At 40.8% G+C, this 18,933-nt stretch overlaps 1 long non-coding RNA gene across 1 annotated transcript; it reads left to right on the forward strand.

The window, feature by feature from the left end:
• The first annotated feature begins 1,250 nt into the window (after nucleotides 1–1,250).
• On the forward strand, nucleotides 1,251–18,111 carry LOC133276467 (uncharacterized). The gene is made up of 5 exons (XR_009745881.1): nucleotides 1,251–4,399; nucleotides 6,492–7,340; nucleotides 9,761–9,944; nucleotides 11,192–13,167; nucleotides 16,775–18,111. It is a non-coding gene; the product is annotated as an uncharacterized LOC133276467 (long non-coding RNA).
• The last annotated feature ends 822 nt before the right edge of the window (nucleotides 18,112–18,933 follow it).

Raw genomic sequence — 18,933 nt, forward strand, 5'->3', positions numbered from 1 at the left:
CCCCCCCCCGAGGTTTTCTGTGCTGGGTGCTTCAGAGGTGCAGGAGGTTACCTCCGTGTCTAACACAAGCGGCAGGCACTCAGAAATCAGGGGGTTGTACGCGTTATTTGTATTCCCTCCTGATTCTGCTCATTGCGATTCGAATATAAAACATTCATCTATTGCCGAAATCCCAGAAGACTCCCGAGTTTTTCAAGTGTGCCATAGATGGTTCACTTTAGTGTCTAAGTGGAATTAAAGCACAGGAGTTCCAGTGCAGAGCAGATTCAACCCACTCAAGTTTTTGAATGTAAACGTTTTCTCTACAATCTGATTTCTGTGGGAGAGCAAAGCGGTTGCTGTGGAGGTGCTTTCAATCTCCTCAATATGGCATTGTGGAATGTTACATTCTTGTTCCCAATTTTTACTAATATCCAAAACTTAGTGTCTGCAGCTGCTGGGTGCTGTGAAACACTGACTTTTATCCGTGTAGAAGTGTAGTTTTTATGTGAATAAATAACATTGTTGGTTTTTTTTTCCCCACAACTATAATTTAAAATGTGTGTGCATTTGCATACACATTTTCTTGGTACTATCAATGTGTACTCAAATGTGATTTGCTGGGGAGGGACTCTTCATCAGGAACTGTAGTGATAGGTAATGGGTTAAAACTTAAACAGGGGAAGTTTAGATTGGATATAAGGAAGAAGTTCTTTACTGTAAGGGTGGTGAGGCACTGGAATGGGTTGCCCAGGGATGTTGTGAATGCTCCATCCCTGGCAGTGTTCAAGGCCAGGTTGAATGGAGCCTTGGGTGACATGGTTTAGTGGGAGGTGTCCCTGCGCATGGAACTGGATGATCTTCAGGTCCTTTCCAACCCTAACTGTTCTATGAGTCTATGATTTTAAGAGAAAACTCTATATACAGACAGCTGACATTTTAGAGTAGCAAAATCAAAGTTGAGATGGTTTGTCTAGTACATAAATTGTTCCATCCAGAATTGCAGTTGACCTCTGTCTCAGTATGTTAGTTCAGTACATAGTTATGGGAATAATTATTTATCCATGAGTAACTATTTATCTGTTAGGGTGTATAGAAAAACATTGTAAATAAGAGATGGGATGAATGATTAACTAGAAAGCAGAATCGGAAATGAAGAAAAAGGTTTAAAAACAGCTGTAAAGGGTTGGTATTAGTTCAGACATGCAATTAACATGTCACTATAATAATCTCCATTATACCCAGCTGATTAAAATAGGTACCATATTGGTAAGACTTAGGTACATTCTTGACTGCAAAAAGTGCAAAACCCCATTGAGTTCACTGGAACTGTTTGTTTCATGGCAGGAGAGCAAGCTTTGTATTACCTGAGGTAGAGAACATGTGTTCCTGTACCCTACATAGAGTACAGTCTCTGCTGTGAGACAGCATTCTGAAAATGAAGTGCAAAGTGGTACAATTGTGACAAAATTCCCCAAACCTTTTGGTGTGGAATAGCTTAATAGCTCACCTTAAACTGTTTTCTGCTGTCAGCTACTTTTGATCATGTATAATCCATGCAATAGTGTAATTACAACAAAAAAATCAGTTAAGCAAGGAAAGCAAGCAATGTTCTTACCTTTGAATGAGAGGAGAAAAGTAACCAACTCCTTTTAAAGGTGGGTTGGAGGAAGTAAATCAGAGAACATGCAAAGGTTTGCACAGCTGGTTGTCTTCGAGCGGTAGCTAACACAGAGAATTAACCTGGTTCAATGAGATGGCATGAACATGTTTTGAGCATCAGACCTGGTAAGTGGTACTGCATAAGTCAATGCACAGTGTGCGGTTGTACAGCCTCGCTGTGCCAGTTCAAGTGGACTGAATGTGTTTTGAAAGAGTGACTGTGTGTGGGGTTAGGTACTGGCTTTCTTGGGCAATGCCCAATGCTTGGGAAGCAAAGGGAGTATTCCTACATACTTTCTTTGTTCCTATGCTTTCCTCAAGGCATCTATTTTTGGACTCTGTCAAGTGTTAAAGCACTGAGCTGCATGGCTTTCTGGTCTGAGCTACTGTAATCACTTCTATTTTCTTATCTGAAGTGTGACTTGAAAAGAGAGCCTATTCTGTGATGCCTATCTGGAATATAAGGTTTTGCATAGCCACTTTGGCTCCAGGCCTATCACCTGCAAATTTGTCCCTATCAGCTGTTAACTGAATGGGCATGCAGGAGCTGTGGAGATGAAGACAAAGTGCCAGCTGGCTGTAAGAGCATGCTTTTGTCCTCTCTAGTTACTAATAAGTACCTTAACTGTCTGTTTGAATATAATAAAGCTTTATTTTATGATTTTTTTTTTTTTTTAGTCTGAATTTTGCTTAGCTTGAGTAGTGATTTTCAGAGTAATATGGCAAATAGAAAAGTGTTCATTCCATAGGGATTCCTGGAGCTAGAAAGGGAATAATTGATCTCACTGGAGGTGTTTTATATCCCACATGATGTTGCATTACAGTTAACTGTCTGCAGATGTTTTCTCCTCTAAGTTGCAGGTCCCTTTTTCAAAGTTGGTGGTGTAAAATATCAAGTTGAATATGAAATTGAGTATCAAGAGTTACCACATTCTACAAGACAGACTGGGAGGAGACACCCTGGATTCACTTGTCCAGTTCTGAAGTTATTTGAATAAAACCCAGACTTAGGTAAAGATTCATCTTTCTGAATCCATTTTATAATTGTTTTAAGAGAGATATGACTTTATCTCACACTAAAGCCGGTGCTCCAGGAATTTCCCAACCTGCAGTTTGTCTTATTACATGTTGAAAATATGTTACAGGGGTAGAGCCTGGAGTTTTCCAGCTTCTGTGCAAAGCAGCCTTGCATCTTAGCTGGGCACCCAAGTGAAGGAGTGTTGCAGTGGTAGGCGGACATTTCAGGTTGGTGTTGGCATTGAGCTCAGTGAACAAACAAGAAGCTGATTTATTGTGTTTTAGGAAGCGCTGAGGCATGTGCAATTAACACAGCTATAGCATTAGCAGTGCTAACTCCCACTGGCATCTCGTCCTGCAACTGTATGGCAGTTTCCGAGCCAACAAGGCTTTAGGCTGTGATTCAAGCCATGAGGACAAGGTCAGCCCAAGAAGGTAAACAAAGCAGTAGATTGTGTATTACTGTATAATGCACCTTCCTGCCCTCCCAACATTTCCATTAAGGTTGAATAGCTGAGCTTTTCTGCAGTGTTATTTTCACTTTCATGCTTGTAACTGGAGTGCTAAATACTGCAACTTTTTAGTCCATTCAGTATTTCAGTATGTTTTAAAGTTCAGTTTCATAGGTTTTCGAAGCATAATAAGAGGACAAATTTTATCCTGCAATGTCAGGTTGGCATACAAGTTGTCTGCATGATTAAACCTTTAGAGCTGTCAGGGGCACTAATGGAGTCACTATTACTATGAACAGGCTTATACCCTGTATTTTAAGTAGTGCCAGAAGTTTGCCAGTGGGTCTAAGGTGTGCGTAATTTTAAGAAAAATCCATTTCACTACCTTTACATACACGTTTAAATTATCATTAAGAATAGATATTTTATAAAATGGTATTTATTGTCAGTTTTAGTATCTGTCAACACATTTTTATACAGATTCAGTCCGTACAATGCTGCTTGTTATGAGTTTATGCATTTTCATGTTGTATGGGTGTATAACTTTGTATGGTGGTTTATTTGACCCGTCTTAAAACTTTGCTGTAGTGATGGGATCTGAAAGGAAATACTGGGAATTTACTCAAACAAAACCAGATTATGTGACTTCCTCAAGTCAAATGGGAAGCTTGTTTGTGGTAACCTCTTGTGTCAGCTGTGACACAGCCAGCTACTTTCCCTGGCAGGCAAAGGCTCTTGAAACCAATAGAACTCTATTCAGGCAGAAATAAAGATAAATAAAGATAAAAGCCATGAGAGGTGTCCTGGATACATCTTCTCTTGTGAATTGGTTTGATAGCCAGTAATTATTGCATCTGGTTACCTGTGTCCAAGATTACGCTTATGCTTGCATTGCCGTCATACCCTCTTGCAACTTCAACCATACGATTCTGTGACTATTTTTTCCCCCAAATGAACTTCAAAATGTTGTAGTGATTTGAAACCTAAGATGATAAAGGCCCATGAAGAGTGATGTCCTTTCTGTCAAACTAGTAATTTCCCTTCTGTCTTGCTCTAAAGCAGTTTCATTTCATGTGCTGCCATTCTTGGGCTCTGATGTCTACCAGTGGCTAATGGGACCTGACAATGGAAGGTTATCAGCACTGAAGAAACAATTTCCTTGAAGTCTCTGCAGAGCAGCATACCTATGTGACAGGTTCCATCCTTGAGGAAACAGCTATCCTTGGAAACTGCCCTGCTACTCTCTCCAATCTCTGTGTGTTACTCAGCACCAGCTAATTGGCATGGTGGTACTACATCTTCCTTATGTTTGCCCTGGCTTCATTAGCATTCTTCTGCTTTGAAGAAGGTGCAGGGCCTCTGCGGTGGTTAATGGGACTTCCAGATTTCATTTGAGTCTTATTTGCTTCCCAGGTTTGACCTCAAAGGTCATCAAATGGGTGTTTGTTCTTGGGGCTGGTTGGCCTGGCTGGAGAGTATTCCTTCAGCTTTTTCTGGACATCTCCTATAGCCATTGCTGCTGCTTCCACTAAGGTAGCAGCAGTTACCTTTGACACCTCATATGCTGCCTTTCAATCTTGATTTTATTAAGTCTTTTATTGTATTATTTTAACAAAAGAAGGCATTTAGGTAGTTATTTAAAACCCATGAGTGCAGAGCTCAATTACCTTCTCAATTGCTTTTTAATAAACAAGAACATAGTGTGAGCAGTACAAATAACATTAATCAGACAAAACCATGTGCAAAATTAAAACCCATTAGGGGTTTTAAAAAGCCACTAGGACCTGAAACACAAAGTGCTGACCGCAAATGAACTCATTCTTTCAAAGCCATATATTTGTGCATGTGTGGGGCTTCAAATCATCTCTGCTTAGGATGATATGACCAAACAGTAGAAGGGCTTTGCTTTGTAGATAAAGGATTCACAGAAATAATTCAGGATCATGTGTTGCTTGAAATCCCATGGCACACACTGTATAAAATGTGGTATTGCTGTTTTGCTAAAAGCAGTGGTGCTTCTGAAAGCAGCCATCACAATGAAACTGTGCTGCAAAATGAAGGGTGTTATAGGCAGAGGTATTAGGGCACACTGAGACAGTGCTGTGATCTTTGACAAGGAAGTCACCAAGTTTTCAGAGAAGATTCTTCATTACCTCCAGGGACTTTGTTTGCCAACACCCTTGTATTTCCGTCCTCTTTTCTTTCTTTTATTGTTTCAGAAACTGTTCTTTATCTTCTTTCATTTTTTTTTCACTGTCTATGCATGCAGAACTCAGGATTGTAGGACTGGATGAGATCTATAGCACTACCTGCCGTCATGTGCAACAGTATTATGTCAGTCTTTTAATGAACTATTAAACTCCACTTTGCAACTTGTTCATTGTTTTACCCTGCTACTGAAGGCAGAAAACTACTCCAGAAACTCCCTGCTCTGGCAAGGATTGCTGCCTTAATCTCCCAGCTGCATTATGCTGGGAAAAGCTACTTTTTTTTTTTCTATGAATATTCGATAAACATTTAGTTAAACTAGATTTTTTCAGCCTCTGTGGAAAGTTTTGCTCTGTTGTAATAACTATGGGATAAATAATATACTACCTGTCACGCCTCTCAGTGAACCTAGGGTGAAGTCTGCTTTACTTGCAGTGAGGGAGCACTGCTGACTTAGATGGGCTCATGCACAGCCTGATACTACCATAGAATCATAGAATCATCTGGGCTGGAAAAGACCTTTAAGATCATCAAGTCCAACCATTACCCCAGCACTGCCAAAGTCACCACTAAGCTGAAGGCCTCATCTACATGTCCTTTTCATGGGCTGATGCCCAGCCAGTTTCCTGCGTGTCCCGATGCCTGGGGTCATCCTCTGTTAAATCTGAGGTATCTGTTGCCCTAATCCTCAAATTGACTGAGATCTCTCTGGATTAAGTCCTGCTAGTCCTCATGTCAGCCACTCCTTAATTTGGTCTCCATAAATCTGCTCTGGGTACATTTTGTGTCATCCTCTGGGCCTCAGATCAAGATGCTGCACACTGTGTTCTACACTACTTACATGTCAAGTGTTCGTTTTTACTGGTTGAGCCTGGCCATCCAGCCAAGTTTCACACCATCTGACAGGCTGGTGCCCCAGCTCAGGCTTTCTCAAAAACCCCCGTTTCTTTGTCACTGTATAAATTAAAGTAGAAGAGGACTGAAAATTTGTAAATCTTTTTGGCATAGATCCCACACTGAGCACTTGGAGATTTAAAAGCCCAGGATGCATAGAAAGGGCATACTAAAATATCCAGACAGGGATTATGGTACCTTAACGTTGTATCATAGAGCCATATTGTACCGTATGTACCTTATTCCACTGTTGAGAGACTCTGTGTTATACTGTTTCAGTATTTAAAGAGTGGCTACAAAGAAGATGGAGACTCCCTTTTTACGATTAGTCACACGAAAAAGATGAGGGGTGATGGCACACATTATTCCTGGGGACATTACAACTGGATACAAGAGAAAATTTTTCTCAGAACAATCAGCCATTGGAATAATCTCCCCAGGAAAGTGGTGGATTCTCCAACATTGGACACTTAATAGTCAGCTGGACAGGGTGCTGGGACATCTAGTCTAGGAAAAGCTTTGCCTGGGAAAGTTAGACCAAGATGATGCTGGAGGCCCCTTCTAACCCAGAATTCTATGATTTCATGTATGATGTGGCTGGATGTTCTAGGTGGGATTTTGGAGATGTAGGCATTTGGGCCTGAAAGTCTTCCCATATTTAAGAGTCACTGGAGAGCCTGGATTTCACAGTCCTTATCTGCTTGCTATGGCTCCTGGTCAGTATCAACACCGGTAGTGACACAAGATAGAAGGACTTGAATTTAGAAGTTGATAACTTCCACAGATAAAATTTTCTGCTATTAATCTTAGTTACTGATCCAGTGAGCTTTCCAGAGTTACTGCTGAGGTATTGCTCACTCTCATAATTGAAAGAGAGATTACTTAACAGCTGTATTTGCTTATGTTCTGATTGTTTTCTTTATTTGTTGGTATTTACTTCTGAATTTGTGCAGCTTGCTGGCCAGGATTCCAGGGGAATAGCGTGTCCTCCTTTTCCAAGGACAGCGAAATCAGGAGCTGAGTACCAGCACACTGACACACAAGGCTTGGATGTACAAACACAGGTCAGCAGGAATGGGAACATGTCAGAAACTGGACCACCAGGAGTTCAGGCTGTAGAGGCCATCGGTAAGTGTGATGTAAAGGAAATCATTTGCTGCAAATCATGAATCATAAAGTTGTCCAAATTCACCCACAATAAATGTCAAATGCATATATGCTTTCCAGCTGGTCTGAATAAACAGCAAATGTCAGTGCCTGGTGATTAAGATCTCTAACATTACTTCAGATATTGCTTTGAGAACAGGAGTCATTTTGAAAACCACAGATCACAGTGTGCTCCTCCAAAGAGCATGGTAAGATATGCAAAACTGCAGAGTCTGCCTGAAATCAAAGCTTCTGTTATGGTTTAAGGGACACCATGAACTTGAACTGTAGTAACTGAAAGATAAAATGAACTAAAAAGCTTTCCAAGTTTTTTCATGCCAGTGATTTTTTTTTCCACCTATTTTTATGTTTTTACATTGGAGCTTTAAAATGTCTTATTTTTGCTCTTTTCATTGCTATGAGGAAGATCCAAATAAGTAGAGGAAAATCACTAGCTTTAGAGCTATGTAGAGAACAGTGAAAATTACTACAAATCTTCTGTTCTGTGTGAGTTCTAAGTTATTTTTGGCTTTATTGGTGGAGTTCCAAATGGCCGTGTTTTATTATGTCATTTCAGATGTCCATTTGTTTGTTAATGTTTATCAACCATAATGAAGTGGTTTTTGTCAGTGCTTTTAAAGTAGTACTTTGGTGATCTATAAGAAAAGTTAAGCTTGTAGGAAGACATTTCTTCTATTTTATCAGCTATAATTGGTGAAATAAACAAGCTTTCAAGCTTACAGTCCTTGTATTTGGTCTGATTTCATGTAATAAAACATATTACCTCTCCTTAGAAGCTTTTTCAGCATGGTTGGATTTCCTCCAGAACCATAGTAACAACTTACAAAGTTGCACTTTTTGCAGTCAGACTTACAGTATTCAGTATGTGATTGTGTATGAATTATTGAGATCTTGCTACACTCAGACAAACTAATATTGCATATCCATTATAGACCCAGTAAATTAACTTTTTAAGCAATTTTACTTTTCAATGGATTTTGGATTAGAATTATCTGTTTCACTGTGATACACTGAGAATTTTCTTGCTTTTAAAAGAAATTACTATGATAACTTTAGCAAGATTTTTGTTGTATTCTACTAACTGATGTGGTGTCCTGATGGGCACATTTACAGGGAGCTTCAGAAGGTGTGAATGTGGTTTACATGTGCTGTTTTCATCTGTTGGTATAGTTTTAATTGCCATTGGGTTTTACTGACTCAATCCTGGTAAAAAAGATTTCATAGTTTCATGAAGTTGATACATGTGTTACCCTGTTTAACAAAGAGGCAGTTGAGGACTAAGGGTGGATGAAATTGAATGCTTAGGACCAGGTAAGAGAAGATGAGGCCTGTCTTTAACTGAGTTCTACAGCATCTGATTGGTGTTTTTAACTCTCTTTTTCCTCTTCTGAAATTTAACTGGGCTAAACTAAGTTTGAAGTTAAAAATAGTCTTGGATTCTTCCCAGTTTTCAGTTGTATTTATTAGGGGCAGCTTAATCTGCTTTACTGCTGTGTGATACAAGTTAACTTGAGGAAAGATGGTCTGAAATTGACACTTACAAAGAAGATGTTTTGATCTGCAGCTCTCAAACCCATTTTCAAAGGTGATATTATGGAGTTTTTCAAACTGATGGAGAAGGGGAGTGAGAAGCACAACAGAGAGAAGAGAAAAACAAAGGAAATGAAACAAAAAAAAAGTTTTTTTTTTTTTTTTTAATTTCAGTAAATGTTTTGGGAAAAGTTAATGATAGCAATTTTCACATTATTTCTTAAAATCTCTTCAAATCCTACTGGTTTTAAATCAACAGGAATTTAATGGCAAGAAGCTCAGGCATAATAGGAAGACACTGAACACAGAGCAATCTGACTGTCAGGTATAATTGACTCACTGGTACTATGCTGTTTCATAGGATAATGATGAGTGTGTAATTTACTGTGACTAAATGGAATAGATTGTACACTGACATGTGGGAGTGTGATTGGATCTGAATTACATATCAAGTGATACATAACAAGGAAAATAACTCTACCACTGAATGAGGTACCCCACATCTTTGCAAACTGCCAAACGCACAGCTGCTAGATACCTTGTAAAGGGCTCTCTCTAATCCTACCACTTCACATGCAAGCCTTGAAACTGAAACAGAAAGAGCACAGTCCTAACCTACAGGCTACACCTAAGCTTTGCACAGTAACTGGGGGAATAACATGGTAAAAAGCTGATGCTGGTGGGGTGGGGATAAACCAGTTCTTTGCATGTTCGACAACATGGCAGGGAATGAGCAAGCAAAGGGAAAATTGATCCCAGCCAAGCATGGGGTGGTGATGAACATGAAAACAATGGTGGATTTAAGTTTATTTGTTTTATTGACATTTGCTGTTTGTTTTTCTGACTGTTAGAATGTTCACAGATTAAATGCTAGAGATCCTGATGGTTCACATACAAACCTTTCCAAAACTGAATTCAGAATCAGCCTTTCAGAAGAGCTTGTAGGAATCCAGGGAGGAAGCCCAGAGGAAGGCAAATCAGTCACACATTCAGAGATTACAGGATTGTTGTGTGTTTGTGTAAATTCAGTTAAAGGTATTGGGAAAGCATATTTCTGGCAGCTCTGTGAAGCACAGGGACAGATGAACGTGGATATAGAAAGAGGTTTTCTGTGTAAAACCATAAACATGAAAATCCTTGGTGTTCTAGTAACTAATTTACAAGGGTGATCCTATACTCTTGGCTGATGTACTAGGATTGTGTTTTACCTCCTACAGCTTGAATTTAAGAGGCGGGATCTATTACTGACAGCTCAAACAGCGTGTATCCTTATGAATACAGAGAAGGAGCTGTAAGACCAACTTACTGCAGTGCCGCAGACCCAGGGCAAGTGTGCCAACTTTAGGCACTGAAGCATGGGACATAGACGCTCAAATATGTTAGCTATACTCATAATTTCATCAGTGTAGTTTTCTAAAGGGAATAATTAGCTAAAATAGCAAAATACATTAATTTACACTTGAAATGTCTTTCATATTAGTAAGCCTGTTTATACAGAGTTGCACTGCCTCCATACTGTTTGACAGTAGCTTAGTTCAACTACTTCAAAATGCTATGGACCTTTTAACAATTCTAATAATCTGCTCTGGTAAGTATATAGGTTTAAGCTAATCCACAATAATCAGGGTAAAGTCTCAAAAATGTCAGTCTTAATGCACTTCTAAGCTACAGGGATTCCTTTTATGGTACTTAATGCTTTGTTTTACATAATGTATCTTTCCACACAAAAATCACATAAAGGCTTTAAAGGCTGCAAAGTCAAGCATTCTGAAGTTAGAAAATGCCAGAATTTGTGTTGTTTGCAGAACTTTTATTTGCCTCCCCTTGCATTTGATTGACGTGAGCCTATTTAGTGCACAGAAAGGATGGCAGTCACTTAATGAGAAGCTATTCAGTATATCGATGCTTGATGTGGGACTCTGTGCCTTACTGTTTATTGTTCAAATCCTGCTCCAAACACAGACTTAGTAATTTTGTTATGGACTTTTCAGTGTAGGAACTGTGAGTTTCACAAACAGCATTCAATGTATTTACTAACATCCTCATAAAGTATGGAGTGGTAACATTACAGCTCATTACTTTACATTGCAGCTACATTTTTAGCCTTAAAAACACAAGGTTAGAATTTAGGTTTTCAGCAAAACGCTGCACTTAGTTAATGGCCACCCCTGAAAAATGGGTTTTTAAGTGACTAATAGTCTGTGCAAAAGACAGAAATAGCATCCAGTCCTTCTGAGCAGCATACAAATGCCAGCAGCCACTTATTTCTTTTCTTCCTTCAGTCATTGCATTTACTTTCTGCAACAAAAGAGCCAGGATCCTCTGGGCAAGATCTGATTCATTGCACAATCCTGACTCATCTCCATGCCGTGGTCCATTCTGTGCACTGAGCAGCTATATACAGCTCTTATACCAACAAGCTGGATATGCTTCCTTAAAAATGATGGAAGAGAATGACAAACTCATCCCTGAGAGGCCTCGTGATCCAGGTATTTCCCTGCCTCTCTAACCTGACGTGGCTCCAGTGACTGCTTTGGACAACTGTATGTCTGTGCTGGTGCTGAGTGGGTAGGTTAAATGGATAAAATCCTAAAACAGTTCGTGAGGTGTGTGGAAGAAGAGTGCTGAGATGGAGAGAAGGTATTCTGGTTGCAAAGAGGCTTAGGGGAATTTACTGGTAGGGAAAGGAAGCCTGATTTACCTCTGGAAGGATGTCTTGCTGTTTCCCACCACTGACCTGGACTGCTGGTAGTGTGATCCTCACCTGTGAAAGACAACAGGATGCCCTCCACCGTGAAAGGTTAAGAAGTGCACTGCACCATAATCAGTGTAACACTTCCCTCCTTAAAAAGACCAAGATAAAATCAGTTCCTCTCTTCCTTTTCCTCATGGGTGACAAAGCTGTATGTATGTATGACAGTGTCTGTGAAGGTGCTAAGTGTCTCTGCTGGGACTGTCAGCGAGTGCTCAGTGCATAAACAGGATAGTTCCTAGTGGTTTTCTCATGTCTGTGGTCCTTTAGATACTTTTGGAACTCTTCGAGATGCAAGTGTGCTCTCTAACTCCCAGTTTTTGGAGCATGGTGCAGCAGTGTAGGTGGCACCATTAATATATTAAAGGTCTGCAAGTCTATCCTGAGACAGGGACATTTTGCATAAGCACCCATGTGTGGAGTGTAACAACAGCGTGCTGTGGCAATAAGGGCCTGGTTCAGGTCTGCTGCAACAGCTTTGCTCATGGTTGGGTGGCTGGGGCTGTTCCAGGTGGGATGTGCACTAGTATACAGAAGCATGGGTTGCATGAGCCGTGTCCTGTAAGATGATCTCATGACTGGAAACCCTTAGGATACTGTCTTGGTGCTCCTGAGGGACCCTCAGCACCCTAGAAAGTAGTCCCAGAGCTCAGTCTTGCAGACCATCAGGGGCTTCAGGTTCTCAAGGACCAGTGTGTCACTGGTATAGGGCATTACAGGCCTACCAGCACTGCTTCAGTGGTTGGAAGAATTTCTGTCCTTCCTGCATTTCAGTCAGACAGAATCACCCTTCACATTACCCATGCCAAGAGGAGAGATTGAGAACTCAGTGCCAGCACTGAGAAACAGAAGATCAAGTGTTTGATGGATTTTTGTGCCCTAGGGTGGAGCACACTCACTGAATCTGTAGGTGCAGTAAATGTGAAGAGCCTCTGGCACGCAGGAGCTGAGAGTGACAGAGCATTCATGGACTTGAGCTCACCAGCTCCCAGAAGTGTTTACAGAACATATTTGCACTGAGATTTTCAGAGGCTTGTTGCTTGGCCCAAATTTGTGCAGTGACTCATAGGAGCAGTGAGAAACACATCCCAGATGCAGACAGCTCCTCTGTTAGATTTTGAGGCTCTGCATCACACTTTTTACCAGAACAGTCTTGTGTTTCTTTTATGAAGATGAGCATTCGTCAATGTTTCATTCTCACTGACAGCTGAACCCATGTTTTAATAAACAAGCAAACAAAATACCCTTCAGGTCCTCGGCAGTCAGCCAGCACAGAAAATCTCTCTCAGACAGTTAAGGATAAAAGTTTTAATGTACTGACCATACTGATAACAAACCTAATAATGAAAGTGTCATTAACTTCACTATGTGTGTGCACATGATCAGACCAACAGGAGTTATGACAGGGAGTAAATTACAAGCTACTAAATTAATGAGATCTTGTATCTTCTATTTCTGCAGCTATGTTCCTCAAATCAGTTTAGTGATGCAAAGCATTAGTTCTAGGTGAGTGAACACAACCCTCTATGTTTTAAATGAGAAATTTATTAATTATCATAAGAGAATTATTAATTATTGATTGATAATAATTAATTAGCCCAAACAAGACTGAACAAATGTGAAATAGGTGAGCCAAGCTCATAGCAACCATTTAGAACATGAGGGGATGCATCTCACATTATATGGACTTCCAGGTTGTTCTACTACAGAAGATAAGTGTAAATGTCTTAATTTCCACTGGATGGTTCTGTTCAGATAACACCTGTTCTCATTTCTGTAACCAAAAGGTGGCAGCATGTTGTCTACTTTCTCTTTCCATCCATCCTAAATAACCTTACTTGCTCAGTTTGCCAGGAAGTCCAGAACAATCATGCTGACTAAGGAATGCTGATGAGATCTTATGTAAAATCAACTGTTTATCACCTTTAAATAGGAACAGGAATAGAACAAGGGCTGGTGGTTTTATTCTGTTGTTTCAATGGCAGCCTGATGACTTTTGGAAATGTGAAGAAAGGTTACATCTCAGCTCCCTGTTGTAACTTCAGAAGGGAAACCTACCTGGAGAGCTTAACGGTTATATTATCAGTAATTGTTGTTAAGAAGCCTGAGCGAGTAGTATTTGTGAGATACTATTGATCTCTCAGACTTAACTGAGTTTTGTTCCTTCTTAAGTACTTCCTGCTTTGGTAAATAGACAATAAGCCATTGGGCATCCAAAGGTAGGGCACATACTTTATGCAGTGCAAATACCAAGGTGAAAAGGACATGAGGTATCATTTGAGTTTTGCTGCAGGAGTGCATCAGTTCAAAGGCTTCTGGAAAGGTACCCAGAGATATTTCCCGTGTTGGCTGGTAAAGAGATCTGAAGGTAGAGGAAAGCATTCTGAAACAGGCTCTCAGATCTGTAGGGGTACTGTATGCTTGTCACAATGCCACAAGTCCTCAGGAAACACAACTGCTACAGAACACTGGAGTGTGTGTCCTTAACAACTCAAAACACCCACATGCATATCAAACTGATTTCTGCTTCCTACACTGGCTTCCCATACTCATACTCAGGGTCTCAGTCATGAGTTCCGAGCTGCTCCATGGCCTGGGAACTGTAAACATTGCTCTGGGATCTTGGCTGGACTTAACAGTACTGTCCCAAGGCACTATGAAGCTTTTTACCACAAGGGCAAATAAAGCCTTTCAACTTGAGAGAGTTGACAGCTTCTCAGCCTCGTTTGCCAGCTGGAGAATAGATACACAGAAAGGGTAAGAATATGTATGATAATTCCAGAAAAGTTTAGAGTCCCTTTCAAACCCCAACTCAGCAGATGCATACGAAGAAATGCACCAAGTACAAGCCTCAGCAGCCATCCAGTTTGAGTCCATAAACACTTCTGAAATCATGATATACTTAGCTGATATGCATGCTGCAGTTCACAAGTATGGCTAGTGGAGAGCAGCAATCCCACATGGCACTATACCTCCTGTCTTTGCTGTCCATAACTAGAGATCAGACTTAAAGGAGGAAGACAATTTACAGACAGTGATGGATGGAGGATTAAGAATGATGTGGAAGCTGATGCTGCCAAGCAAGATACAATTGCAGGGAAGGCCACTTAGGTGTCTGAGAGCATCCTTTGTCTGTCATAACTGCCAGTGGAGATGCATTTTGGGGGAGTAGCTCACAAAGTGAAGACACAACTCTTCTAGATATCAAAGATCATCTTAATTTATTACTCATCCCTCCAAAAGGAAGAGCAAGGTTTTGGCCTGCTGTCTCTGACACAGAAGTGTCACTAATAAAAGCTCCCCGTGCATCACATTCTTCATAAGAGTAGAAGAGGAACAATGCTTATATGAAAATCTTATGGGATGTTAGCCCCACACATGAATGCAAAGCACTAAAATGAAGCAAAGTAAAAGCACACATGGTGAAGGATTTCCAGGCTTTAGTCTGGGGCTGTCATCAGTAGATGTACCTTTGAGGGAGGCTGGAGGATTTTGATGATGTGGTTGTATTGAGATGCTCCTCAGCAGCACAGCACTGGGTGGGTGGTTTGCTGTGCAGTATGTCTTTTGCTCTCTATTGTGTGAGTGGCTGCTGCTGGCCTGTCAAAGCCTGCAGCTTGCCATCCTATGTAATCTGTCCTCAGTTCAGTTCCCTTTCCACAATGTCCACACTGACTCATGAAGGAGGGGATAACCAGTAAAAGGTGGCACACATGATGAACCCCAACCACTGCAAGTTTGTTACTCAGGATGAAGGTTGCCCCTCACCAGTCACACTTGGTTTAATATCTAGCATTGGAGAGGCAGCAAAAAGGGATTATAACTCATTTTCTTTTATGTACTCACAAATACACAGGTGGGAAAATCCTCTGTGAATTGTCTTGTGTTTTACACGCTGTCTGCCAAGGGATGAGTTAATAAGTTCAGCCATGCCAATACGAGCAGATTTCTGTTCTGCTTCTCTGTTGCTGCCTCCGTTTCCCACCTCTTGCTGAACAGCTGGTCGCTAGAAAGAGAGGAAATATTTCTGTTCTGAGATTTGAAAACCAGCTTGAAAGAGAAAGGACAGAGAACACCTCAGTATGTTCTCTCCCTCCTTTGGTGTTAGTGCAGCTGGGAAATTGTCTGTATGGCTAGCAACTCTCAGACCTTTTTAGACCTGGAATAGACATTCAGCACAGGTTCTATTTTGAATAAGAACCTATTTTCCTCTATCCCTCATTTTAAAAGCATCTGCAGTTCACAGCTACGCCAAAACTGACAAGTCTGCGCCTCAAATGGAAATGCCAACATAATATGGTGTGACATGAACAGTGGCCAAACATTTTCTCGTGGCTTTTTTTTTATTGCCGGTGCAATAAAGGTATTTCTTTAACATTTTTTTGTCTCAGATCAAGATGGCGTCTTAAGACCATGTTTATTCTGGCGAGTTTCCTTTTCTTCTACCTTTATACTCTTCTCCTTTTCTCCAGTGACATTTGCAGTTTAATACAGGTTAGTAGATAGAAAACCCAGAAACATCCCATACCACAACATCCATTTTCTTTTCCACCTAGATAAAAAGTGCTAGCAAAAAAGCAGAACCTGCATCAGATCTAAATGGCTGATCCCAAGATAAAAGGTGATTCATGGCATAATCAATCTTCAAAGCCCATTTTTTTATTCCAAACAGTGACAGTTTAATCCTCTGTTAACTTCAGTTTTCAGATGGAGGCAATTTTCAACTCGAGCTTGGAAGGAATTAATTGGTAGGTACAGTATTCTATAGCATGAAGATATGATCTCTAAGTATAGTGTGTACCTTTGCCCTTTAAAATACTTTTACACTTGGAGCTGGGCCTAGTCCATACCACCTCCCTCCCTTGTTTTGGTAGTTGCTATTAGTTAATGGGGAACAGCAGGCTTTGTGAATAATCTAATGACTCCTGACTGTGCTTAATTACAGCCTTTAAAAACAAATCCATCTGACACTTTCTCCAGTATATAAAACAATTGATTAAGTAGAAACAGTCCGACTAATAAAACAATTGATAGTAAACCAGCAGATATTTTCCTCTCTTTCAGAGATTTAGATTTCAGAATATGCATATGCTTTTCTTTATTTCTTTTTCAGCAAGCCTAGTGCAGAAAAGCAGCTTTGCAGGTCTAAGTGATACTAATAAGGAGAGACACTCCTGGCGTTCAGGTTAAAGAGGGCTACACTTCTGATGTGGAAGTGCTTCATTTTTCTCTCCTCAAAAAGAGCGTATGTATTTCTGGCTGGAACCAGGCAATTCTGCCTCTCAAGGAAACACGGTTCTGCAGCTGGTTAGCTAATGGGAGGTGGTTTGCCTCTGTTGCTGAGCTCAGAACTCAATTTGAACTGGGAGTTGACAGCTACTGCCTCTCAGAAATGCCCCCCTAAAGAAGCTCCTGGCCCTGCACCAGCCCGATGGCATGCTGTGTGCCCACTCACCATCTTGGGTGTGTTGTGTTGCTGATCTGTCTTCTAAATCATGCATGAAGCCCCTCCAGTAACGTCAGTACAACAGCGCAGTGAGTCAAATTGTGCACATCAAGGGAAAAATGTTTTTCAAAATGTTTTTCAGCTTTAAAATTGCTGAACAGACGTGCTTTGGTTTTGACTCAAACCCATTCAAGTTTAAATGCAAAAACAGCTGAGCCAAATGGGAGTGTTTTGGGCACAAAAACCCCACTGGAGCCAATGAGGAATGGTAGGCTTGTTTTGTTCTCACACCAGTGCATCAATTCTGTGTAAAGTATTTTCCCTAAATTAACTTCTATTCTAGGACAGTGTATGAAAAAAATAGCAATAGGAGAGGTTTAAGTGAGGATCACAGTAAAAGTTTAATTCAGCTTTAACAAGCCAGCATGCTGTAGCCACAACTATCTGCCATGTATAATGCATGCCTTTTCAAACACTGTAGAGAGCCCTGGAACCTGTTTGTCAAAGGATAATTCATCTAATGTTACTTGAAAACCTTTCTTTGCCTCAACTATATTGTGAAGTTGACCTAAATCCACAGGAATGGGATTTTTTTAATCTTGAAGAGTACTTATTTCGAATTGCTTATTTAAAGATTTTCCCATATAACAACCACATGCCCTAGATGTGAACCCCTTGCCCCACAGTGATTCAGGGTCATATTAGATTAGAGAGTAACTCTTGAAAGGTGGCTGCTCATGTTAGCAAAATCAGCATATCACAAGTACACCATTAGCATAGACAGTACAGGAATTTATGCTTTGAGCAACTGGATCTTTTAACATTCACATAATCACTTTTTTCTCCCTCCTGATGGAATTTCCAGAATGTAGTAGGAAACTAAGTTAAAGATACCTGCTTTCTGAGGAGAGGATGCTGCTCTCTAGGATAAAAATGCAGGATGCTTGCCCAGAGAAGCTTCCTTGCCAAAAGAAAAGTACTTATGCAATTGAGAGCTCTGCCTTGTTCTTTTTTTTTTAGATATGGAGATAAGAAGGAGTTTGTGCATTATCACATATTCAAGCATAGCATTTAATGCAGGACCATACTGTGGGCCGCCCACGTTCCTAGGGACAGGGCAGTCCTCCCTGTGGCAGATTTCTCATCCAGAGGCAATGAAGCAGAATAGCCAGGTGGTTACTGCTTTGTCTTTATATCCCTAAAAATAAGCAGAAAGTCCAAGGCCAAACGGGTCTGTGTGGAGAAGGTGGAAACCTCTTAGTGAGGGTCTTTTCAGCACTCCTATGGCACCCTGCTAATTCCTGATGGTTCCACTTGCAGCCAGCTCTTAATTTATGGAGAGCTGGATTGGGCAGGTTTTTCTCCCAGCCCTCCCCTGCCTGTCTTACTGTCCCCAAAGAGCTGATGCACAGTGATTCAGCACAGTCCCAGTGCCCATACTGATTTACTGACTGAACTCAGGGAGCCTCTGCCACTGAGTGTCTCTGCAGTATTCTGAGGCACATCCATGCATGTTTGAAGTTCTCACAAGTGTCTCTCTGGTTTACATTCATCTACATCTTTGTTCTCAGTCTGTGCTGCTTGGAGCTGGCTGTGTTGGATCAGAAAGCCAGCTGAGCTGATGTGACAAGCATGCAGTCCTTCAGTCACACTCCATGTTGCCCTTTACAGAGCACTCTATGATCCATTCTGGCATTGTATGCCAGACTATCAGCTAGAAGGAGATGGGAAGCCAATATGTTTGCCCCAGCCATCTTTCTAGAGAACAATAGCATTTTGGCAGAGGGATAAGGTGGTGCAGAGGTGCACAAGCAACTATTTCCTTG

This window comes from Pezoporus flaviventris, unplaced genomic scaffold (genome assembly GCF_033815535.1).
Source record: "Pezoporus flaviventris isolate CSIRO_AGI_PZ_B2104156 unplaced genomic scaffold, CSIRO_AGI_Pfla_v1 ptg000002l, whole genome shotgun sequence".
Taxonomy (NCBI): Eukaryota; Metazoa; Chordata; class Aves; order Psittaciformes; family Psittacidae; genus Pezoporus; species Pezoporus flaviventris.